A 27081-nucleotide genomic window follows, 5' to 3' on the forward strand; every position below is an offset into this window, starting at 1 on the left:
CATGCTGGTCAAGTATTTCCCTTTCATCTGAATATATTGTTTGCGACCATATGCCATTCTTACAGGGTGGAGAAGGTTTCTAATCATTGCAGGAAGAGCACTCCGAGATGACAGCAAGAGAAAAGGAAAGATTAAGAATTGCTTATAAGCAGGCTGCTAATACGGGAACAGCAGGTTACGAATTTGGAGTAAGCTGGATATAGGCTTGAACAGCAACACAAACTGGAAATTCTGTGAAATTCATGGAACATAAAAGAAATAATTGTTAAGCATTGATACTTTATGATGTTACAGAGGTTGCTTTATTCCCAGTAAAAGTATTATACTTAGATATGCAATTTGTTTTGCATTTCCAAGAATTAACACAGCACTAAAATAAAGAGGACTTGAATTATTTGCAATACACTTCATAATTCTGCAGAGCCAGAGAATCACCAAATTCATAAAGCAAAGCAGTGCAAAAAAATTCATCAATGTTCTGATAAATCATATAACAGGGAAATTGCAAATGAGATGGAACTTTCTAAACTAAAAAAAAAACACCACACCAGACCACAGAAATTAAGTTGCTTCTAGCACAGCTTTTAAAACACTGAACTGAAATTTCTCTGAATTTCACTTAGTTGTTAAATCACCTCTCATAACAAAGTGGGCCAAACGCCATCTACCACTCACTTGCTATAAGGATGTGTCCTTTACCCCTGGAAAGGACCTCATAGGATTTCTGTAATAAAGACAATCAAAGGAATAAAAATGTTTTTATTTTTTATTTCCAACTTAACACACCTTGGCAGCGCTGAAGGAAAAACCAGTGAGGAGCGGTCACCTCGCCAGAGCTCGGCGAGACTGCTAGCCACGCGCTCTCGCTGCAGCCCGGCTGGAGCCAGCGGCGAGGAGCGCGAGCAAGCCCCCGCAGAGCTCGCTGCGTCCTCCAGCCTAAACCAAGCCCTGCCACCGCAGCACCCACCGCCGCCTGCCCAGCGGGGAAGCGATCGCGGAGGTGTGTGGCAACACCAGCTATCTGGGAAAGATGTTTGACCTCCAAGAGCTCAGGCTCGTTCTACTCCATCAAGTGGTTCAAGGGCAACAAATGGATGGAGCGAGGGCTAAGAGCGAGGGCTGCTGCACGCCCGACCTCCCCAGAAAGGAATGGGGTAACATCCTGGCGGCTTCGTAGCTCCCCTGAGGCCAGCCCTCTCCCACAGTAACATCCTGCCAGTAGCCTAAAGCTTCAAGCTCCTCTAGACTGTTGCCGTTAGTCAAGTTCTATGGTGAATAATCAGTGAAATATGTTAAATCTCAAGAAGCAGATGGACCTGCTATGCATAGATAAGCTGCATCATATTTCTGTCCTGGCCTATTTTAGTAGTAATATTTTCGCTAAACCAAAATTAAAATAAGCAGTATTAAGCGCAAGTTTCTCCTGTGTAAATATTTGCCTAAGGAAGAAAAAGTGTCCTTGTGTGCAACCACAGGTGCACAGACAAACACTCAACACCAAATTCTGTAAAATAGACTTTGGACAAAAAGCTGAGCAGTGTTTGGACAGATGGCTAGTTTTTCTGTAAATGCTTCATTTTACTTCTATTGTTTTTTTCAGGGCAGGGTGCTGTACTGGAAAAAAAACAATCCATAGCACCCTTTTCATTTAGTACTTCCCACGAATTATACAAATACAAGTTTACCACAGTCTGTGTATAAATTCTAAGGTCACTAAAATGTTCAGGGTGCGTGCCTTTCCACTGAATATGTACAGCACTGAACACAAGCCGTGGGAGTCCCGCTTGCAAAGAAGCAACCAGCAAAGTTGGAAGCCTCACGGGTCCAAAACTGAAAGACTAAAGAGTCCCATAAAACCTGAGAGGAATATTAAAAAAAACAACAAAGAAAACAAAAAACCAACTCCACCACAAAACACACAAAAAACCCCAAACCACACCGCAAAAAAAAAATCAGACTTCAGTGAAAAGTGTCAGTGAAATCTGAAATAGAGGGAAAAATTCTTTCAACTGCTGTAGCTAGCTGAGGCAAGTTCCTTGGTATTTCCTAACTGGGAAGATTCTTCCCTTTGGCTATACAGCAGCTCATGCCTACAAGAGAGGAGAAAGCTGATAACTAGGATTAGGTGAACTGGTTTAGATAAAGAACTGACTTGAACCTCTGCCCAAGGTTTGAACCCAAGGCTTGCTTTTAAAACCAGTATCAGGAGGTAGTTTTTCTCCATTTTTTTCTCCTTGCTCCCCCTTCTCCAAAACCTGCTCTCTTCCATTCCTGGTGAAATGAGAAAATGTGCTAAGATCTTGCATCCCAAAGAACATTTTTCTTTGATTTGACAGTCCTGTAAATCCTGTAGCTCCCTTCCAGTCTCCTGATTTTCCAGATTTGAGAGGTTTGGCTAAGAACAGAGCCCAGTCACATTACTGGAAATTGTCGGTCCCAAATCACAACGCCACCTCTACCTCATCTTCTGCCTCTTCTGTAGCCAGCTAGTGGTACTTCAGACTTAATCACCAAGGAATCTTTGGATAAGATTACTACATAACATAAAAAGTGAGAAGAAAAGAAAGGTTTTTCAAAGGATATTAAGGAGGAGATCCAGGCAAAGACCAGATAAGAAGTCACGCTGGCATTAGCTGCTCTGTGCGTACACCCCCACGGCGCTGCCGCTCCTGCTCTCTGCGGGCAGCACACAGCGACAAGCGAGCCAGCTAAAGGATGAAATTTTCCTGTTGCCGCACAGTTGCCGTTGCCAGCCACAGGCTCTTTGCTTCCAGTATTCTGTACAAGCTGCCCAGCCTTCAAGCAGCAAAATGTTTATACACGGGAAGAGTCCAGCTACCACCAGTTTTGTGATATTAAAGCCCGTTCTCCTGGCAAAGTGATAATGACAGATTTTTCAGCACTTCAACCACATAATTGTTCTCAGAATAACAAGAACATTCGCAGGGATATTTTTCCCCCCAATGACTTGGAAAAGCATCATATTTCCACTGCAAATGTGTTCTCGCAGTTGACGCGGTGCCATCAGTAGGCAAAGTGGATCTGCATCTCCTGGTACTCCTATTACTTTCTGACTATACTTTGTCACGCCGCAGCGCCGCACAGCACAACGTCCAGTCTCTGAAAATAGCCAGAAGCAAATGTTAAGTAGATTCTGGAGGGGATGTACTAGGAACAAAAAAATTAGTTGAAGACCCTTATCTAACAGATCCTCATCTCTGGAACTCGCATTTTTGTGATGCCCTCTGTCAAAAGTGTCAGCTCTGTCGCTCTGTTTAAGCTACCCAAAGTGGACACACAGTTCAGGAGTCCATCTGCCAACTCTTTCAGCTCTTGCTGCCAGTCTTCCCAAGACTCATCGCCTGTCTGTTAGACAAATACTATTGCATCTTTAAAATCTCAGGTTTTCTATGTCCCTCGCACAGGTTCCCCAGCCTTCTCCTGCTCCACACCCCCTGGTCCGACAAGACAGGACACAGGTAGTACTGCCACGCAACTCAAGCAGGGCTGTGGGACAAGTAGCACAGCTCCTCTTGGAGCTACCCGCATGAGCTGATAAAGCTGGTGGGAGTGGTGAAGAGTCATCAGTGGGGATGTCACCATAAATGATAAACACTTTCCCAGGAGAAAAGAAATAATAAGAGCACATTAGATGGGAAAATGGTAATAGCTTGTGCTGATTTTCAAAGATTTATGTCCCTATTCTCCATCTTGGCTCAGAATCATTATGGTAAAATGATGTTTTATTGTTTCTTGAAAGGTATTTGGTGAAGTATTTAAAACACTGGCAAAGAAACAATCCACTAACAGGCAAACTCACTTCCAATATGATTTGTCTGAGTAACTTCTACTGGAAAACAGCAGCCACCTCAGCCTAACATTGCTTTACTTGGAAATAAACACCTTCCATGTAAGAAGGAAAGCACCTAGTTTTCTTTGGCTACTTTATAATGCGTGCTATTAGCAAGACAGAGCTGCTTTTTCAAAAGTTTTGGGCGTGCAGGAAGTTCAGCACTAATGCAAGAAGAATTCCTTAAAAACATTTCTAACACATACACTAATTTTGAACTATGAAGATTTAAGATGGATGAACGTTAAATCTGGGTAGGAAAACAATATAACTGGAAGCCCTCTGCATGGCAACACATGCCCCTGGAACATGCACTATCTGTTGATCTCGAAGATTAAATAACCAAATGGGAGTGGAACGTGGTGTCGACAGGCCTTTGTTTGGCCACCTAACGTCTCCACAAGCAGTTCAGATACTCTGCAGATGCACAAGCCAACTCAGCAATACGCAAACATGAAAAGCTGGTCCTATATCCCAGGCACGCTGACCTCCATGCCAGCTTTGGAAGCTATCTGCAGCTCGTATGTGGTACTGTTGCGCTCTCAATGCTCTGAATCCTAAAACCTCTGAAAAGCTTCTGGTATTCAAAGACCCTTAAATCATAGAGTTATGATGATATTTTTCACCCCAAAATTTTGCGTAATCTGACATTTTTAGGGGCTTCTGTAGCCACGACATTCTGTGAACTGTAAGTAGACTACGTATCAATATAATGCATGAAACTATCGCACATTTGAAAGCTTTCTTGAAAGCATTTAATCAAATAGTTGGTCCAAGCACTGCTGATGGCCTCCAGAACCACAAGCTGAATGCAGTTTAAAAACACTATCTTCTAAAGCTGCACCGTGTGTATTTTGAGAAGAGAAAAACTTTTTTAGTATGTGAACATACACTTAGAAAAATCTATAAAGATGCCACTCAGGCATCAAATATCTATTTGCAGATGGTCTCTTTCCTAAAACCAAGTGGATGGTACCAATAAAAAAAAAAAAAAATCCTTAACATTAAACGTAGCCATTCCTGCTCCATTATTCAATTATTTAGCCAATATAGGAGAAAGGCAAGCTAACATAATGTATAAGAATATAAGCTAACCTAAGGCTTCAATTTTATCTGCCTTTTCCTATTTCTCTTCCAAAATACCAGATGATGATGAAATATGGTTTAAAAATGAGCATACTTCATACACTCTCAAATGAACAATAAACAGCTGAAACAAGCTCTTCAGCCCACTCTTTTAAAATGCGACTAATGTGTAATCCTAGTAACACTTAATATTCATTTGAATATGAAAAGATTTCAGGCTAGAGGTGCTAATAAGAACCCCACACTTCAAATTTAAACAGACATGGCAATTTGTATTTCAATAAGGAAAAAAAAAAATCACCGTTCACTCTTGAGGAAAGAAATACCTTTACTCCTACTCTGCAGCCATTTACAGTACTTACATGCACACATTTCAGCATCACTAATGCAAACCATGCTTCAGGAAGACAATTTAAATTGCCCTTCAAAAGGCAAAGAAAGGAACATATCATTAGCATGACACCTCTACTCCTCTTCAACGCATGAAGGGTTGGTTGTGCTACATAAAGTTACAGCTAGGTGTAAATGAATAAAATACATTCTTCACTCGGTGATAAGGACAATACAGAAGCAGAAATGACGGTGTGACAGACTGTCTTCTGCTTTTCCTCACCCTTCAGATCTGACAGCTTCAGGCTGAAGCTACATTATAATAAGGTCGGATTCCTGTACCTACTGGGAATGTAGTACACGTGCTTGATGGCGCTTTAATAAGGAAAAAAAACCCCAAATCAACTCATCATCAGCACTGCATCTTGTTCTTTCATTTCTTGTAAGCCTCACCAACATTTGCTGTCTTAGCAAAGCAAATTTTAATTGTCACACGAATAAAATCTTTATGCTGCTATCTTTTTTGAGCCAGACCTAGCTTCAGTTCCTGTGCATAGAAGAAGGTACTGTAAGAAACCCAGAATAAGTTTTGAAAACAAAATCCTCAAGAAAATTCATTTTTAACTGTCCTGATCTTTTTATCTGATTAAAGTTACCTGAGTTTACTTAGAAGTCAGCAGGAAATCTAAGTAGATCACTCGTTCACTTTCTTTATTAGCTGCTTCTCTCATTTTTAAGTCCTCAGATTGGCTCACTTGATAAATAGCTACTGCTAGCAGCATACTAGCAAATTTGTCCCAGCAAAATCATGTCTGTAGCACATATGAAAACTTGCTTTAAATACTAGAAATTCTCACTACAAGATACTCGAAACTTGGAAGAAAATAAGCCAAGAGCATAAATTGCAATGAACCTATCAGTGCTACTCACTTTTCTCATGATACAACCCAATTGATCTATCTTAATTGTTTTAGATCTGATCATTGTAGATTCAGGGCATGTTTTTGCGGAGGCTGTTCGTGGAAGTCACACATTCCATTGGCGTTCTTGAGAATACACATTTGCTGTACAAAAATTAGTGCAGGCTGTTATGGGAACACCTTAAGCAATTTCATGGAAAACCTCACAAGCTGCCAAGCCAAGTTTTAGGCTACAAAGGGCAACGATAAAGATTAGTAGTTCTGAAAGTATGCTGCGGAAATAAAACACTGCACAATAAACCCTGTACTCCTTCCTACGAGCTAAAGTAAGGAAAAACTGAAGACTGTAGATTGATTGTAATATTAGGTTTGCTGATCTGAAGTTCCTGAAGTACACAGGTTGCTAAAAACTTCCCTCTCTTCCTCATGCATGTATACCGATATGATTATCTCCACAAACCTGGGTCTGAGACCTAAGAGGTTGCTGCTGCTGCTTTCTTTTTTTTTTTTTTCTGAGTTTTTTCGTTCCTGCGACTTTGATGCTTTTGCCACCGTTCAAAAATATCTTCTAAAATCTGATGTAATAAAGACAGAATTACATCCCTAGGCCCTCAGAAAGATCAATAAGTAAGTTAATTTCCTGAGTGGCCATACAGCTCCTGGTTTGTAAGAGAGGAAAAAGGACTAAAGGACACAGAAATCTGGGCCCAGAGAGAGACAGCTCCAGCAGCAAATCTGATTCCCTGCTAATACAGACCCCTACTGTTCAAGCACATGTGATGCTTATGCTAGGTAGAGTCCCTTGTCCCTGCACAACAAGACATATCCACATCTCTCAGAAATAAGAAGCAAGTGTCCCATTCCTGGGGTAGCATCTTTTGAGACCTACAGTGGGGGATGAGGAGGAAGAAGGTGGAAGGGCAGCAAGTAAGGAAGAGACATCAGTGAGGGTTTTGCCTCGCACCTCCTCCTGGCATGGCCTGGTGCAATACAACCTCACCTGCACCGTACAGCAGCCACATAGCCCCTGTCCAGACTCACTCCTTCTGCCCTCCTGGATGCTTATTTTCGTTCCTCCATGCGATGGAGAAAACAAAACTAATCATAGAAAGACAGAAAGACCACTATGGTGAGCAGTCACTCTGCTGTCCTCAAGCTGGACCACAAAGGGGTGCACACAGGGAAACACACTAGAAAAAGGGGAAGATCGTCAAATCCTTTTTATGAAGATATTCCTGAGCTTTCCCACCCCTAGAAAACCAGCTCTTCTCCATCCACAGCTAAGAGCCTGCTTATGCAACCCTTCAGTGACAAACTCCGGCTGAGTCCTGTTCACCTGAGAACAAGACTAAGACCAACTGCAGAAAGTGCAGTTAGAGGCTCAGTCTCAAATTGGTTCAGACGGCTCTCAGCAACCAGATCCATCCTCTGCATCAAATGTTTCTCAGCGTCCTTTCTTTTCTTTCCAGATTAATGATAAAAATAAAGTAGCACAGGTCAAGTCTAGTAAGACTGCTTGAGAAGTCCATTCACTCAAGGATTACTTCCTCGTTTATAGTCAAAGGTCACATCTGAGCGGATTTTAATCCATCTTGGATGCACAAATTCCTTCCATTGTTCCAATCTAATCAAGGAACACCCTACCCAAAATGAACTGATATTTCCTACTAGATACCCTGATTCAAAGCTTGTTATGGCATATGAAGCTTATAGGTAGGTGTTACTTCTCTTGAAGGCACATTGATTGGCTGACACAGAAACATTCGCCCATTCAAAACCATAAACAGTGTATTTTGTGAGTGACATGCTCCTTTTATCAGGTTTCTTTTGTCATTCAGTTTGTGTATTTTTAATATAAAGTCCTGGTCCAACTCCAGAACTTCCCAGTTTTCCCAAAGCTGGGGAGGGCACAAGAATGAGGAAACTACATCCATTCCTCAAATAACAGTTCACAGACTTTCTTGCTTCACTCTGAAAGTTTTTGGATGCCTAGTATCTAAAGACACTACGTTTTACTTGCTTTTCAGCACCATTGCTGTTCCCTGTTAGAAGAGCAAGCACTCCACTGTCCCACCACAGGAACACACCATCTATTTTTCCTGCTGGGAAGTACAATTTGCCTGTCTGGATTGTCAATTATTCGATAGTAGCACTGTACTATCAGACTAAAGTATGATGAGAATTCTTTTCCTGTTGTTCTCAGGAAGAAGGGACTTTATTTTCAGTGGACCTGCACTGCTCCTCATCTCCTTTCACTGCCCCCGGCAGTCATCCAGAGAGTATTCCCTAACATCAGCCTCTTCGCAGCCACTTTCTTTTCCCTGTCAGCTTAGGATTTCTCTTAACAGCAAAATACCAGCTCATCAGAGTCTTTTTTCTCAACAAAACTTAGTGGCTTTGTAAACATCTGTTAAAGTTCAGTTTAACAACTCCCTACTGTTAACTGGGTTTTTTGTGTCAAACACTTGCTTTCTCCCAGTGGATTTGGCTTACACTTGCTACTTTTCATTTTGTACAGTCAACCCCATTAAGGCTCGTGATGCAGAAGGGAAAATAGAAGACCAAGACTGTAGATAAGCGAGAATAACACTGGGATTTGCAATGCAAGCGCCTAAAAAAAAAGTGAACTTTAAACTCATTTTGTCTTGTTTGTAAAAAGGTGGCATCTTACCTGTCTCCCTCTAGGCTGGTACCCTGCACTATTGCAGCAAGAAAGGGGGTGTGGGGAAGGGAAAGGAGCCAAGGGAAGTTACTCACTCACAGCTGCCGAGTATTAAGAAGGTTCATTTCTCCTGCATGGCAGTCGCTAAAACTGGATCCTCCGATAAAGACTCCAGGCTCCATTCAGCTGGTGTAACACCCAGAACCAGTGAGCAGACAGGCATGGAAGAGTGGAAGAGTCTTCTCTATTGATAGCTACTGCACACCTAGTCTTACCAAAACCCAGTTCTAACCCGAGAGCTGTCTGGAACACCCAACAGTTATTTTTCCCCATACGCATCTGTGGAAGGGAGAGTTCTAGGAATCGCCATCTCTGTACGTTTCAAGGAAAGAACCTAACCTGTGTTGAAGAGACCCATCATGGCACATATAAGGTAACACATACAGTTTCTAAACCGTTGCCTTAATTTTCAGTTTTCAAGGTTCAAATGTAGGATATCAGAAGTTCTAAGGGTAATCAAATCCACTTTCACAGCCTTTTAACGTAAAGGGTAACATGTATAAGCTTTCCTAAGCAGCCTAAAAAAAAAAGAGTTTACGTTAAAAGATGTAACAGATCCACAGCTATGTTCAAATATTTTTATTTGTCTAAGATGTGAAATAAAACAAGTTACAGCAAAGCGTGAAATCTGATGAGGATTCTACCTTAAGGAAAAAAAAAAATTGCCTTTTGTAATAACAAATAGTTGGAACCAGCACACTGCTTTAGCGACATTGTTCCCTTCAAGACAAGTCTAAACTGTTCAACGTTATGAAAACTCTGCCTATTGCTTTGTACCAGAAAATTTATTACCCCCAAATCATTTACAACCGACAGCATGCATTCCAAAACTGATTTGTTACTTTAGGCCACAACAACTCACTTTCAAAGCTTAAAGAATCCATTATACTGTGCAAAGGAAAGAGCATGAACAAGACACATATTAGAGATGAGTTTAAATGGAATTCCATTAAAAAGTTTAAGTTGTGGAAGCCTACAAACATGGCCATACAACTGATTTGAAGCATTCTTGGCACAGCGGACTGGGGAAAAAAGATCGAACACAATTTTTATTTCCTAAAGTGTGTAAGCATCTGTCACAGTTTCAGCAACCTGCTTCCTTGGTTGGGAGGAGGAAGCAAGCCAGTCACAGAAGTCAAATATGATTAACACAGGAACTCTTCTCTTTGGGAGATGTCATTACCTGCTTACGCAGTGTGTGTCATTTATTTTACTCTGGTGCAGTGCAAAACATAATATGGGTGTTCAGCACTACTCTGTTTCCATGATTTTGTTACAAGCAACAACAGGCACTTGGGTCAGTGGGAGCTATTTGGTTAAAATGCTTTCTATGTTTTCCAGTTATGGAGGCCACTGAAATTCAACAACCGCTTCCCTCGTCTAATCCATCAGTTTTCCTAAGAGCAGAGGGAGTATGACACCTCAAGCGGCAAAACCCCCTTCAAGAGAGTAACAAGCCACAGAAGCCACACAGAACCCCAGCCCCGTGAACACAGACCTTTCCCAAGCCAGGCTGTGCAGGGCGTGGGCGCGGTACCCCGGTCCCCAGGGCGATGCGTGCAGGGCACTGAACGGGCTCGGAGAAGGTGACAGAGGGGCTCAGGCGTCAGCGGGTGCTGGACTCCGCTGTGGCACCGGCCTGAACATCTGCATTGAAAGATCAAAGAATTCGTGCAGAAAGCTGAGATTTTTACCTACAGTCTTTGATTTATAGCCTCTTTAATCATGAGAGACAATTGTCAGGATTTTGTTCTTTTTTCAAATCACTGCAAATTCACATCCTTAAGAGTCTTTTTTTTTTACTAAGGTATCACAAAACTTCAAAGGTAGAATATAAACAGCATATAGAAGTGATATGTATTGGGTTTTAAAGTCCCATGTCTTTGAACTGCGGCATACTCAAACGGCTCAACCCAGGCTTTAAATTGTGTGCGTAACTCTGTATGACCGCAATACAGAAGGCTGGTCTGAAGAGAAGAAAAAAGCATAGAGCCCAGCTTGTTGCTCTTGCAGACAAGCTTCTTGTAACCTGCTCGGGGACTGATCAAGCTAACAAATTGCCTGGGTTCCTTTATCCACTGTCCCCCTCTCTGCCTGAAGTCATGGTTTAGTGGGCCAGTCCATAATTGCTACTGCTGGAAATGTTTTGTTTTTTTTTTTTTTTTTTTTAAACTTGTTAAGAATCCACTCTTCCTTTAGCTTAAACAGTTCTCCTCTCTTTTTTTATTTTATCCAAAACCCACACCTATTCTGTTTTTCATTTCTCACTTGGAATATTGACCGTAAAAAACCCAAATCCAAGATGCTTTGAGCATACTAATTGCAGAAGTATAGAGTTAGAGAGCATCATTATCTAACATCTAAACGATTTCCTTAAAGCTACCATTTAAGACCTGGGTCTTCTATGATCTTTGTCCAAGGAAAATCACCAATGACTTTAATGAGATTTATTTAGGCCTGCACATTACACCATTAAGTTAACAGGGGATTTTTATAACACGCAGTACCAACTCTGTTACAGGTGAGCATCTATATTCAGCCACAGCCAGAGAGGCTATTGAATGAGCTTATATCCAGCTGAATTTTCTCTTTCCTACAGTAGCGCTACTTCTTAGTGAATATAATACATACCCAAAGAAAATGCCTTGTTTGGTCGGAATATTACATTTGTATTTTTTGTGTGGGTCAGCTGCCCATGTGTATGTTCTAAAAAACATTTCTAAACAGTGGCAGGTTGTAAACTGCAAATTGACCTAGAAAAAGGAGAGCAGACTGAGACTAAGCCTAAAACACCAGTTCTCTGAGTTCTGGGAATCCAAACGCTGCGATTCAAGCACACGTAGCAACACAAAACGCTACTAGAAAGCATCCAGCCCCAAGTTAGCACACGCCCCGACTGCTGCTTTGCAGCCAATCTCTGCGTAAAAACCTTCATGAGGTCAGACGAGGAAAATGCAGTAACGCTTCCAATGGAAACACAGCTTCCAGTTCTTACTTGCAATTCCTCGTGTCAAGTGTTCCACACGTCCCCTGTAACTGTGTGACTAACGCCGAGCTGCAGTTTGTAAACGGAGAGTCAAAAGAGCACGTTTCTTGTTTCAGAAACAAACAAGCCTGCAGAGCTTTCTTGGGCTTCTCGGAGCGGCAGCTTGCTGACGGGTAGGCGGGGATCAGCACCACGCAGCGCGACAGCACGAGGATCACTCATCGGCCTCTGTCGCACCAAAGCCTGCCTAAAGCCAGGTGTTGAAAACGTGGGTTAAAAGGCCAACTTTTAAAGTCCTGAAGGGTTTTTATTTTTTTCCGTCCCGATTTTTCTTCGCATTTCTGGTCACTTAGTACTGCAGCAAATCAAATAATTTCTCTGAGGCAGTAATCAAAACTTCTTGTTTTCATTAATGAGACAAATGAAAAACGTTCATAGTTCATCACAGCCAGGTCCGGCTACCGAAAGCTCTCGTACAGCTGGCTCACTTGGCCCTCTGTGGTAGTTTAGGACCACATTCTCACTAAAGACACGTGCACAAAGCAAAACTTTCAAGTGCATGTACATGTGACCACTGTGGTAGCAGAAGGGACCCATTTAGAGGATGCTGAAATATAATTACATCATATATCCATTAGAAGGACGGTTTCTGCAGCTCCCAGAGAATTTGGCAGAGCATTAAAAGCCTGTCAAGGCTGACCACACAGCAACTGAAAGGGAAGAAGGAAAAAGAAACACCAAACCACAGCAAAAAACTGAAAAAGGATTTCTAGCCTGCTTTTCACATTTTTCTTTGATCTAAAATAGAAGTAGTATTCTGGAAGTATACCTAAAAAAAACCAGTGAGAAAGTACCCAGCATGCCTCCCCCACCACTTTGCTTACCCCTAAAAACCAGAGGGGTTCTTGGAACAATCCTTTCTTCCCCAAGGACATCCCTGTTGTTACATGTTTCACTGGAAGGTGGGAGACAAATGTTCAAGCTCCAGGTCTAAGGGGGAAAAAGCTCTGCAGAAGTCCTCCTGAAAACTTTACCGACGTAACTCCCAACTGAACATCCATCTTCCTTCATTTAAATCTGCAAATTGTTTCAAATTCCAGAGATTCTTTTAGGGGACAGCAAAAAGTGATATTTCTGACCAGCTTTCATTGCAATATAATAAATACGGATTTTGATCAACTTGTATCCAAGATGAGAGATTATACAAGTAAAGAAAACCATCCTTCCTCTCCTGTTCCAATTCTCACCTCTCTCGGTTGTCTCCAGACCAGCCTTAGACACCTGAGCTAGATTTGGAAACCAACTTTGATTTTTCCTTTGAGGATGCTGATAGTAACATGCTCCAACTTGTTAAGAACAGCTCCTCACTTGCTCAGCTCTATCTCCACTAACAGGTTTGCCTGGCTTTATGCAGTGCCTTCACAATGGTCTCCATTTACAGGTCAGGCTTCTTTCGATGTTGCTGCTCTGTAAAGTAAAGGGCTCATCTGCGTGGTTGTCAAGCTCTCCTTCTCTTTCTGCTCGGAGAGCTTGCCTTCTGCTTTTCTAAGTACCATCCCTCCTGCTCTTCTGGTACGGGCAGCTTCTGCTGCAGGAATGGATAGAGAGTAAAGAGAAAGTTGAAATCTAGAGCTACCTGAGAGTTACAAGCTCTACAGAGAGGTTTTTTGGTTTGATTTCCTGCACAGAGGTGCAAGTTTGGTTAGATTAGGGGTTTATCACTTAGTAAGTGGAACATGGCTTCCACGCTGGAAAGCCAAGCATTTCTGCTCGAGTTTTAGCTGGTGTCACTCTGCATTCTTCAGCTAACTTGGGACAAAAGAGGTTCGCGCCAGCATAGGCTCTGGCTCATACTGTGGGCTTTTCCTAGGGTTTGTTCTGAGCCTTCATCACCAGGTTTGACTCAGAGAATACTCTGACACTTTTTTCAACCCTTACAGCTCTGCGCTGAACTTGAATAGATTTGATTTTCTAATCCCCTCTATTGATTTCTAGGCATGTTTTTGAAACGTTAAATGATTTAGATCCTTCATTTGGAACAAAGGACCTGGCACAGGGCCTTCTCACAGTACAACCGAGCTGCTGCAAACACAGAGTAGAAAGTTGCAATGGTTGTGTCAAATCCATGAGCCGAAAATGATGTCTCAATAGCAGTATCTGCCAGCCAGAGAAAAAGGCTGACAACCAAATGCACTTGCAGCTGAGGCTTACAGCTGCTAAAGAAGTTACCAAGGCTTCTCAGATAACCTTCATAACGGTCCCCAGGGACAGGGAACTTACAGTAAAGCCTATGCTAAGGAACAGGTATTCTTCTGCATCTTCTTGTCTCAAAAGAATTTATGAAATCTAGTATTGCTGTCAGTCACTGGGACTTTCTGTGTGCAGGCAGCTACTCTTAGAGGAACAAAAGTCCTTTAAGAATTCAAAACTAGCTTTGAAATGTTAATGAATGTTTTGTCATATGCATCACAGAGGGAGAAGGGCCAGATCCTAAATGTGTCATGGCTGTAGATGACACTGTTCAGCGCTTTTGTTTCTATTCCTTGATTTTACATTTTGATTCTTTAGCGTATTTACTTGAAGTGCCAACTTCAGCCATACCCAGTGCTTAGTGAATTTGGCTTTTTCTATAAAGACTGCACCTCCAACAAGCGTGCTTTTTGAAGCATAGAGTAAAGTTTTATTTTTAAAATATATTTGAATAGGAATTATTCTATGGTGGTTCACTTGTCTTATTACTAAGACAGGGGGAACGCTTTAAATATTCAAAGCGTTCCTCCTTGCCAGATAACCTGGTCCAGAGACTGTCCTCAGAAACATACGACCATCTCAATGCCATCATATACCTTGGAACACAGAACACGTAAATCTTATATGAAATAGAGTCCCTAAAATTCCCATTGCTGTCACAGGACGAAAGCCCAAAGCTGCATATTTGTTCTGTCTATAATAGTTCTCTTTCTGCAAGAGTGGAAAGGAAAGAATACCAGTCACTGCCTGCCCCGCTGTTCCTCTCATTGTAGGCAGGATGACACAAGAGCCAATTCGGATGTGAAACACGAAGTGTTCTGGATGAAATATTTCAAATTAATTTAACATACTGATTGGTAAACTTCCCCACTTGCCTTGAAGCAGGGGCTTAGCCCAAGAGCTACCACACCTCTGTTACAGAACTGGCTTTCTTATACGTGAAGAAGTAACCAGAACAGCAACATATTTTTGAACTTGGTGTCAATACAAGATATCTCAGCTTTTCTGTGACAACAAGACATAGAAGTGTTGCGCAAGTTCCTCTCTGCTTCATTAGTCTTAAAAAAAAAAAAAATCCTTAAACAACCTCCCAAAAACCCAACTCACACAGGAAAAAAAAAAAAAAATCCTCACAGAAAAAACCTGCCCCCCCTCCCCTCCAAACACAGCTCTGTTCACTCATTTGATCTTCCAGCCTAGGAAATTGGTTTTCTGCCCCTGTGAAGAAATCAAAGGCAAAGCCTGAGCAAGGAAGTCTAATGCTTGAAGTTGATAAGGATGCTAGTACAGATACTGCTGTATGTTCCCTATCCCCACTCCTCACAAAAAAGCCACAAACCCACATATCATTTCACCGAGACCAGCAACCTTTACAGAACCCATGTAATTAGTGCGCTGTAAATTCAAACAAAAATCAGCAAACGCAGAACCAAAGTGTCCCCACCTTCATACAAATTTTGTGTTAAAACTGAAGTCCATCGGTGTTGCGCTGAAGAGATGGAGAAAGTAAAAAAGGAAACAAAATGCGCTCAAATAGGTTTTAAATCGGCCTTTTTGACTCGGACATGCTAGCAGGTGTACAGAAACGTAACCAGCTCCACTAGATGGCAAGCTGCAGTGTCAGCATTCCCCCTCCTCAGCACCAGCGCTGTGCGTTCCCCCCTTTCGCTCACCGGCAGATGAATATTGTTCTTTTGGATGAAAGAGAAAAAAGACTCATTGAACTGTGCGCTTTTCACAACTAAAAACATGGCCTGAAGCGCCGTGGTATGCTGAGCTCACCGTGCTCCAGATCTGCAGTGCTGCTTTGACTCAGAGCTTCCCTCACCTGTCATGCAGATGGTCAAGAGGGTGAGAAAGACTAATGTATTAAAGTAGGTCATTGCACAGGAGTGGGCGTAAGTACAGAGCAAGGAAATCCAACAGGTACAGGTCTCTGTACTCACGCTCATCGTGCATTGCTTCAGGGATATTCATTTTGCATACCCTGAGAGTGCCAAAATGGTATTATCTTACCCCTTCTGTCAGTATTTTAATCTCCTTGCACTGGAAACATGTGAACTTGCCTCAATGCGCCAGCTGCTGCGCGAGCCAGCCGTGAAGACTATCACCAACAATAAAACTTGCAACCAAATTCCGATTCTTAACGATGCAAAACTCTCAGCCACATATTGGGACCTCGCTGTCGCAAAATCTCCATCAAAACACTCAAAGCCAACTCTCCTTGTTAGAATCTGAATCCGTTTCCCACCCATCACCACTTTGGAAAGCCCTGAAACGAGGTTTGGTTACGCTGCTAACCTACTGACAACAATTTGACACAACTCAATAAAGCCTCCCTCTTTTATTGCACACCAGTATGTTCTGCACGCAGGCAGAATCGCTTTATAGATTATACTGCTTTTGATCCCGCCTTTGATGAGATTTACTCCCGAACTTCAATAGAGCTATTTCAGAGCAGCACCTGCCCAGATGACATCAGAATCAAGACCAACACACGAACATTTTTTTTAAATTTGTGCATTGATGGAGAATATTTCTCCCTGATTGCAACAACTGTAAACGAGCAGACCAATGTCTTCCCAAAAATAGACAAAGTGCAGCATTAGCAGCACATCCTTCCCACAAACTGCACTTGTGCTTGTTAAAAATTGATGAAGCACAAAACCCCCGCAGCATTGCACAAGCCAAACCAAGGCCCCGGCTCTGCCCCGAAGAGCTAACTTCAGCGTCTCTCACAGCCAGCATCTCTGAGCATTCAGTTTATGCGCTCCGTTCCCCTGTCGTAGGAAGACAAGTTAGAGAAGAAGTAACTGACACGCAGAGAGGTGGCAGACTTCTATAGAAGATATGATTCGCAGAACTAGGAAGAGAACCAGCAGTTTTGATGACCACGCTCCATTATTAGCCTTGTCATCTCCTAAAGGATGCCATACAGACAGTGTCACCTCCACAGAAAGCGAGTCTTCGTCTGAACTGATTTGTATACATAGATGCCTGCTCTTTACTCGCTTTCAAAAGAGCATCTTGATCCCGGTCCCACGAGCCATGCAAGAACCACACCTGGTACAACTGCGATTCACAAGCATACATTCAGACTGCCTTATTTAAACTGCAACTTCAGTGCAAACTGTCACCAGCCAACTACGGTCATGTACCAACAACATGCCAGGAACACTTATCTTAATACAAAAGTTTGCTTTTTTTCATATTCTATTCTAACGAGGTTTACAATATCCAAAGGCTGAAACAATACAAGTTAACAGAAGAGACCTAGGAGCAGAAACTAGACTGAATCTGGCAGAGATCCTAATGCCATCAGCTTCAGAATTTCTTGCAGGCTTTTAGTCTGGGGGTGCGCTGCCATAAACAGTGTAATGTTTCCTTTGCCACTACCACTCAGTCCTGCAGAGTGCAAGTTTATCGAGGGCTGCATTTTGACTAATGGTACCTCATATAACATTAAAAACATTTTTTGGTTCTGCAATATTTTTAAGAGAAGCGAGACAATGCATTACAATGCAGGCCCCCCGGTCATTAAACTTTTGATCTCTTCACAGTTCCAGTAGACTAGAAAATTAATCCAGCTGATAAAAGACCGGAGTTAACTACCAATGCTACAAGGAACTTATAATTTTTAAATCAAATTCCCTTATGCCAGTAAACCTTCTGTTGGTTATATCCATCTCTTTTTCAGTCCAGTTCAACAACAGTTGCCTTACGCAGAGCTGGGTGTATGGTTAGAATTCAGTATCAAGAAAATAATATATTCTTTAGATAGACTGATATTTCTGAAGTCAGAAGAGGTTAGCTAGATACAAGGTGAGACTGGAAAAAAACCCAAATCTAAGAAATTTCCAAAAATCCAGCAAATCCCCAGTGTGTTCTTCAGTAAGATACTTGCTCAGAGGGACACAAAACCTCACACAAACCCAGCAAGCAGTCTGCTTGGCAGCTGACTAAACCTGCTGCTTCATTCCTGAGTGTCTGAGGCAGATTTTCAGCTGGTGACAGATTGTCATCTGCTGGCAAAGGAGAACAGGGCTGCTCAGAAACCTAGGATGCCACTTTGCTTCGCAACCATCCAAATCCCCTGTGAAGAACTGAACTTCAAGCCAAATAAAAACGCAGTTCTCCAATATGCACGATGGAAGCTTTGTAGGGCATGCAGCAAATTCTGCAAAGCTGGTAGCCAATAGCACACTGAGACATGCCATTAAAGCCTGTAGAAGAGAAGAAAACAAGGTATAACTTTTCAGCCTCTGCAGATGAAGGAGGGAGGCAGATAGATGCCCTTTGCATAGCGGTTTCTGAGGCATTCTCCAAAACAAGGTGTAGGGGAAGGGGCATGGTTTTCATTCGTATGGGTGACAGCACCATTTTCATTTAATCCACTCGTACAAGAGCAGCAAACAACTTTTTTCACCACAATAGTTTGCTTTTCCTGTCTCTTTTTTCAAACCTCTTTTGCTCCTGTTATATCTGTAGATGCACCTGGCACTTCTGTACATAGTGCCCTGGAAGCCCCTCAAACAGATTTGTTTTAACATCCTTTGGAGAAGGAGGGAATGAAAGAGTTCTACAATTTCTAGATAAGGAGAAATTAATTTGTTTGCAGAATGACTCTGGGGATGTGTAATAAGCTGAGGCAAGACCAGGAAATACTGAGGCGGGATTTCAACTTGGGGCAGAACCTTCACTGGAGACCTGCCAGATTAAAGACTATCTGGAAAGGGGGAAAGGATGGGGGGGGATATTAATTAAAAAAAGTCAAATGCAGGAAGCGGTAATTTACCACTAAATAGAAAAGAAAGGCCTAATTTTGCTTCAGTTTTGAAATGGAGTGATGATACAAAGAAGACCGAGAGCTGCTCCTGGTTAAGTAAAGGATCAGGAGGTCCAGGCAGCGAACCTGGGAGGAAACACTCCACAGCTCTCTCCTCTGGAGGCAGCAAAATAGAGATAAAACTGTGTTTACAAACACATTTCCTGAATAAGTCCATCTACAAATACGATTTTTAGGAGAGCAAACTTCCCAGAGAGAAGCAACCTGCCCGGGGAGGCATCGGTGTGCCTCTGCCTGTGCACACACAGTTTCGATTGACGAGCGAGAATGCCATGGGAGCGCACGCAACGCAGCTGGCACACGGTTACCGCAGTGCGTGCACAGGGAGGTGATAAATCATTTAGAGCTTCAGGGATTAGGGACTCCTGCCAAACCCTCAAAAATGCTTGAAACTTGATAAGGAAGAAACAAAGAAAAAGTCTCTATTACACAAGCTCTATTTCTCTAACTTGGGCAATATCAATAAAAAAATTATCAGAGTATTTCATACAATTTATCCCATGCTTCATTATCATGCACAACCTGAAAAAACACCGAATAAAACTGATATTACATCCCAGGTTTGTGCATCCAACCATTTTATAGAAATCAGATGGCTTCTATGTAGAAGCTGACTTTTACAATTTTCCTTCTGTTACAACAAGGGAAAGGGGATGCTTATTAGATACCCCTGGCAGAAATGTTAATTGCATTAAGGTAATTTTCAGAAACTGCTTTCAAAATTGAAAGAAACAAGAACTCCTGAACTGGCCAAAGCAGCAGCAACTCGTTCTGCTAGAAAAAGCTCTGATTTTTTTTTTTTTTTTCTACCGAAGCCGAAAGGTTGCATGAGGGGGTCTGCGAGCAAATCAACTTACTGATGGTCAGACTCATGCTATTCTGTTGGGTTAGCAGGAACACTCTTGTTCCTCAACCTGCAAGCTTCTATTACAGCTTATACAATTCCATGTGAGCTCCCTGTTTGGCACTTGCTAACGCCTGGTGTTTGGGCATATAGACAAGTCCTGTTTAGCCACGCACTTGACTGCTCCTCTAACACGTGAGTAACATTGCAGTGCTTGTGAGTCACCGAGTTTCACTCTGGCAGGCAGAGCCACAGATGCTCAGGCTCAGCTCGGCAGGCAGAGCCCCTACAAGCAGGGGTGAAACACCCAGTGGGTCTGGCAACGTTCTGTTCGGTTTGGTATTATCCCTCCACCTGTGGCCAAAAGGAAGCGTTGCTCAGACAAAACGTGCAAGCCCAGCCACCTTCTACAGGCCCTTTCCCTTGCGCGTCCCTGCCATCCACAGCAGCTGCGTTGAGGAGACATCCCTGCCACGTCCCCGGAGGCTTGTCTGTGCCTCTGCAAAACAGCTGATGCTCTTCAGCTCCTCCACTGCTTCAGGCAGCTGGTTCCAGAAGGCAGACCCCTGCTGGGCAGGGAAGTATTCCCCCATTTACGTTAAGTTGACCTTATAGCATTTTGCTGAGGGGAGACCTTATCGCTCTCTACAACTACCTGAAAGGAGGGTGTAGTGAGGTGGGGGTTGGTCTTGTCTCCCAAGTAACCAGCGATAGGACGAGAGGAAATGGCCTCAGGTTGCATCATGGGAGGCTTAGATTGGATATTAGGAAAAATATCTTTACTGCAAGAGTGGTCAGGAATTGGAACAGGCTGCCCAGGAGATGGTGGAGTCCCCATCCCTGGCGGGGTTCAAAAAGCCATGTAGATATTGCACTTTGGGACATTGTTTAGCAGGCATGGTGGTGTTGGGGTGACAGTTGGGCTTGATGATCTTAGAGGTCTTTTCCAACCTTAATGATTCTATGATTTTCTTTAGGTGTTGCCTAGCACTGGTGTTGCAAGATTTGGTGAACAGCTTCACACTCATTTCATCCACCACAATTCAGGACGTCCTTCTGTGATGACAAATCCCTTCCAGAAGAATCCACAGAAAGTGCAGCAGAACATGCGAGTGACAGGAGCTCCTATGATCCTTGCCCAAGTCATACACGATATTAATTCCACAAGACGTTCCAGCATTAGGAAATATATTTATTTGACTTTCCCTGTGCCTGGTGGAAGCTGTGATCACAATCTACTGATATTTGACCAAGAGGTCAGATCCCAGAAGTCCTTGCTGTGCAGGATGGTTTACTGAAAAGAAGAAAATTTCTGCTCCAAAATAAGTACTCATCATGCAGTTTTTCCTAGTCTAGTATTACAGCAAGTAAACTCTAGCGCTGCTGCTGCAGCTTTCAACCAAGACCAAACTCTGTCGTGCAGTATCAAGGGCTATCCTCTAACCTTTAAAATGCACTTACCTGCCATAAACGCTAAACTACAGAGTCAAGTCCTAGGATTGTTCCAGAGCCCTACCATGCACAACTGCGTATCTTAGCCAGCCGGTGTTGTACTTGCCAGTATGTCAAGCGACCTGACAGAGGGACTTGTCACACCGCTGAACGCCGTGCCCCGCTCGCCTGTGGAGAAACGGCTGCATCTTTTCAAAGTAAAGACTTGCTCCATCCCATAAAAGCAAAGAGAAAGTGAAGATGAAAAACAGTGTTTAAAAAGTGGAAATTAGAACTGCAGTAAAGCAATTTCCTTTTGAAAACGTGACAGTTGCTCAAGGCATAGGAACAAAGCGGCAAGTCCTATTCCCCAAAGTATCGGGATCACTAGCAAAAGCAAATCACGTTGCATCTTTATGCCTATGAAGCGGCTGCCTGGCAAGTAAAGACAGCTCCTGTTTCATGAGTACCAAGCACTGTTCAGGTGCTCATCAGCCTTGTTTTCCTCTTCAGCAGCTTGAAACTGTAGAATGTAAACACCACTGCTATAATCCTGTGGTCTTTTGCATGAAAGGCACATTTTAGGTAATAATGAGGCCTTAAGTCCCGACATAAAATGTCTTTATAAAGTACCTTGATTTCCAATCCCGAACCAACTTCAGAGGCCAGAGCCTTGACTCACAGTGACAATTTGTTCTGCTACCAACTGATTTTGTTTTTCCTGCTCTTTCCACACCCACACATCTACTCTTAGAGTGACTCATTTGAGACTGGTAACTAAGCACACCTCTGGACTCTGCACTGGCCATCTACGGTTGGATGACCACATATCTTTATTCCATTTAATCTAATAAAAGAACAAATTCCCTAGATTTCCTCCAACATCCTCTTCCTTAGAAGAGCACACTTCAGCAGCCAAGACACTAAAGCAAAGGTCTGTTTAGCCTCAGGAAAGCACATACGATACCTGCCTGTCTCCCAACTTGCTCGAGCTTGTGCCGTTTTCCTCTGTGGCCACGAAATAAAATTAAAGATCAATTTAACCGCCTGGAAGAAACAAACCTATAAATAAGAAGTCATAAAACCTAGAAGACAAGACAGGAAGAAACAAAAACTAACAAACAAGAATAGAGGCTGATAATTTAATTCCAGAGCTACCTAAAGAAAAAGCAAACTTGCTGTTGAATAGATCGGGGAAAGACAGTCATTTACAGTTTCTCCTGGAAGCACTAATCAGTTGTATGTGTGCCCCGAAAAAGGCAGATTCAGATGTCTTAGGCTATGGTTTGTTTGCGTCTATGAGAACTGGGAGTCCCTGCCCTGAAGGGTTTACAGTCTAAGGGTGTGTTCACGCTGCCGTCTTAGGTGTGACACTTTCTGGTACAGACTTCTAAACAAACAGTGTTTCATTAGTCAACATCTACATAAATAATTAACCCTTTGTCAAAGACTCCTGAATAAGGATAACAAGACCCTATAAATTAGAACACAAGCTCCATATTCGCAAAACTATGTGCGACTGCCAGAAGAAGTTCTTATTCAACCTGTTCTAACCCAGACTCTAAAACCATCATAGTAAAGGTACAAGAGAACTGACCTGTAACTCAAACATTTCTGAGGAAAAGTGCTGAATGGGGCATACTTCAATAATTTTTTTGCTGTATATTATAAGAAAACATACCTTGCCCAACTAAAAGCACTGCTTCGTTAAGTCAGTGACAAAGTTATCAAATTCACTAGAACCAGGATTCATTCTCATGAGGGTAGAATAAGAATCTTGCCCAAAATTCAGGTTATTAATAAACACTGATGACTAATAAAGACAGAAAAGCAACGCATTGCTGCCAAAAAGCAAATATATAGTGGAACCCAAAGGCACCTACACGCATATCCTTCTTCAGGACAGCAATTACAGTGTTACGATAGATTAAGCAATATGTTCAAAGGGTGAGGAAGAGGGAAATCATAATATTACTCAATTCTTTTGCAAAGCAATTTCTTTCCTCTAGTTTTCAGTGTTTATTTTAGAGATTTAATATCAGATATTCCAAACTGCAATTCTGACGCTTCTTGAGCTTCACGGATAACTTATTAACCTGCTAGATAGAAAATTTTTTAACCTCAAGTGAAAAACTGGATTGTCTGATTTCTTCGTTGGCTGACTGCCTGTATTCCAAGTCAAGCTAAACTTGTACGCATAGACCTTGAAGTGTCTACTCATTTTGGGTGGGGAATTCTCTCCAGAGTACATATCCCAAGGGGTAAACATTTGTTGCTGTTTTTACTGCTTGCTGAGTGAGTTTTCTTCATTGCCGATTTGCAACATGACAAAAAACAAAGAATAACTCAGAATACGCAGTACCAAGACAGAAACAACTTCTGTCTCTTTCCTCAGGGTAAGAAAGTGTCTTGGCTGTTCACTAAACACTGAGGATGGAAAGCATCAAGATTATTTGTTAGATGCTTCCCCGATTCTAAAAAATCTTTTAATGTCACTTCCAAGTGACACTGACATTCATTTGTTTCCAGCAAGAAAAAATTAAATCCCTACAAATAGCTCAGAATTTTCTTGTTGTAAGTGTTTTTTTTTGTTTATTTGTTTTTTTTTTTTGTCATCAGGAACTTTCCTGAAGCTGAAAGAGAATCCATATTCCCAGTTAGGAGGCACTGTGTGGTGGCAATATGAAGAGACACTTTATTAGGGTACCTTCAGGACTCTTTCTTCAAGTGCTTTATGCAGCAAAGAAACCATAAATAACAGCCTGCTCCCCCAAAGTGTGTCAAATAGCAAGTTTGCCTTTTCGTATTCTGTTATAAAATCCTAACATCTAATGGAAAAAAGGAAATAAGAAGGAGGCATTAAGCGCAAGAAGAAGTAACACTCTCTGTATGGTTCTCCTCACGTTGCTTACTAGAGTTCTGCTATTGGTCACAAAAAATAAGGAAAAGGAAACATGAAACACAGTATCATTGACCTTTCCATTTAGATAATCCTGACTCCAGAAGACTCCTTCCACACCAGGCTCCTAAGCCTGCACAGATACAACCTTATCCCACAGCATTTCGCAGTAAAAAGAGAAAGAAAAGCCACAAGTGCATCACCAAGCCCTGCTTTACTGCAGATGGGAGAAAGGTCCTCAAAATAAGGTACCACTGGTAATGAACTTTGGAAAAATCTATGCACAACGGAAAGAAACAAAATCTATACATCTGATGCACAAACCAAAAATCAGCTTCTCAATTATGAGATGAACTTTCACTTCTGGTTGTTGGCTCCGAGCAGTTTAGTCAATGTTTGAAACTTCCAAATAAAGAAATAATAATGATCAAAGGATTCATCTATAGACAATGCTACCTTAAGGCAATTCTCAAATCCTCACGTATACAGATTCTTGTATTTGAAGTACCAAGAGCATTTTTTATTCAACCACCAAACACATTTATCCTCACACAAAAAAAATTGGGGGTTGTTTTTTTTTTCTTCCCCCCTTCACACTCCAGCCCCCTGCTAGCCCCGCTGTGCCCTCTTGCCAGCTCTCCAGGGGTGCACACTGCTGAGCCGCAGAAGCCTGGGGACTCTACCAGGCTGCTGCAGAAGAGGTGTATCCCTGCCACTGGGCTTAGCGGTTCCTCAAGGGCCGCTTCTTCTGCATGTGCAAAACTGCAATTGTACAAAGTCATCTTAAGACAGAATTTAAGACTCTTCTGTCTTAAGTAACTTAAGTAGTGAACTTCATTTGGAATATTTGTTCAACCATCTACCTATATTTATGAAAGCAGAGGTGAGACTGAGGAGGGGCAGGGGAACTTCAAAGCTCCGAGCCACAGGTCTCGCAAAGATTTTTGCAAAAACTGCCTGAGGAAATACGTCAAGTGGTGGGTGTTATGCAGTGATTTTTCATTAATTTTAATTACTGTCATTCTATAGGATAGTGAGCAACCTCAGTCCTTCGCCTCCAAATTGCACTGGGATTTATGCCAAATTTCTTCTCCCTCTGATTCCCTCAAGCAATATTTAGTAATGGAAGCACTTTAACATGTTTAAATAAGAAGTGTAAATGCCAAACACTTCTGAATCAGAAGGAACCTGCATCTTAAATGGCATATGAAGCCTCTATTCATAGTTCTATAAAATAAAAACCTGGACTATTTGGGATCAAATAAAAGGCTTGATCAGGCTTGAGAAGAGAGTAGGTGGAACATCCCCATTTCAGGAAAAGCAAATAAAACACAAAGTAACCCTAACTTTTCATAACCATTAATAGTGCATACTGGGGGTGGAGGGGGAGGAAGAGACAAAACCCCACAATCAATTCACTTGATGGTAGCTTACTGTTGTACTTTAAAAAATATTGTCTGCACCAGATCTGCCATACAGGTGACCTAATAATAATAATCTAGTCCTGTCAACAACCATATGAGAGCTGCTTTTCAAACTCGGGCATCTTTGTTGCAGTACTCATTTTCAGATAAACTGGTCCTACAGGGTAGAAATCGTGTGCCTGTGCAGAGAACTTGGTGACCTGTGTCTGGAGCTAGCCAGGCATGAGCCGTGGCCAACCCAGAAGGGGCACAGCCACCTTGGCACGGGTGTGAGCTCAGATTAAGTGCCCACTTCTTAAGAAGCAAGCAAAAAACAAAGTGAAAAAGAAACCAGCAGAAGACTGCCGTCAGTAGGTCAAGGGAGGTTCTCCTTCCCCTCTACTCTGCCCTGGGGAAGCCCCATCTGGAGTACTGTGTCCAGTGCTGGGCTCCCCAGTTCAAGAAAGATGAGGAGCTACTGGAGAGAGTCCAGCGGAGGGCTACGAGGATGAGGAGGGGACTGGAGCATCTCTCCTCTGAGGAGAGGCTGAGGGAGCTGGGCTTGTGTAGCCTGGAGAAGAGAAGGCTGAGAGGGGAGCTTAGAAATGCTTACAAATATCTGCAGGGTGGGGGTCAGGAGGATGGGGCCAGACTCTTTCCAGTGGTGCCCAGCGACAGGACAAGGGGCAACGGGCACAAACTGAAGCAGAGGAAGCTCCAGCTGAACCCGAGGAAGAACTTCTTCCCTCTGAGGGTGACGGAGCCCTGGCCCAGGCTGCCCAGGGAGGCTGTGGAGTCTCCTTCTCTGGAGATATTCCAGACACGCCTGGACATGGTCCTGTGCAGCCTGCTGTGGGTGACCCTGTTTGGGCAGGGGGTTGGACTGGGTCACCCACAGAGGTCCCTCACAACCCCTACAATTCTGTGAAATAGTCTCTTTTTGGTACAATTTTCTGCAACTACTCGGAATATGAGGTTATAGAAAGTGAAATTTTGGGAGCAAATGTGTGCTGGAGACTACTTAGAGACATAAATTTAACAGAGACACATCCAAGGCTGAGTTACAACTAAGTTACAGAAGTAACCTTCAGTGTTCAGAATGAAGACATTGGAAGCAATTCTCATTCGCTTTCCAAGTAGTTTTTCACCTATAAAACATATCTAGGTGACTTGAAACTAAAGTCAGCTATTTTAAATTCAATTTAAATTCGTTAACTAGCACTGTATAGTGGAAGTAGTCAGTAAATGCACAACACCAACGCCACGCGTACACTGTCCTTCCTTCTCAGACTGCAATTACTACCTTCAGTCACCGCAAGAGAATTTGGCCCCAGTCTCCTTCAATTTCTGCCTGCCTTAGAAGAGCGATTTCAAGCCAAACTCCACCACGTACCGCACAGGTCTGTCACAGCTTCCAGGCTGGGAGACACCGTGCAGCAAGGCCCTGGCTGTACATCTTTGAAGATGGAAGATGAGAAGTTGATCAAGGCAGTTTATGGACAGCACAGAAAGGG

The sequence above is a fragment of the Opisthocomus hoazin genome, chromosome 11 (assembly GCF_030867145.1).
Source record: "Opisthocomus hoazin isolate bOpiHoa1 chromosome 11, bOpiHoa1.hap1, whole genome shotgun sequence".
Classification (NCBI taxonomy): domain Eukaryota; kingdom Metazoa; phylum Chordata; class Aves; order Opisthocomiformes; family Opisthocomidae; genus Opisthocomus; species Opisthocomus hoazin.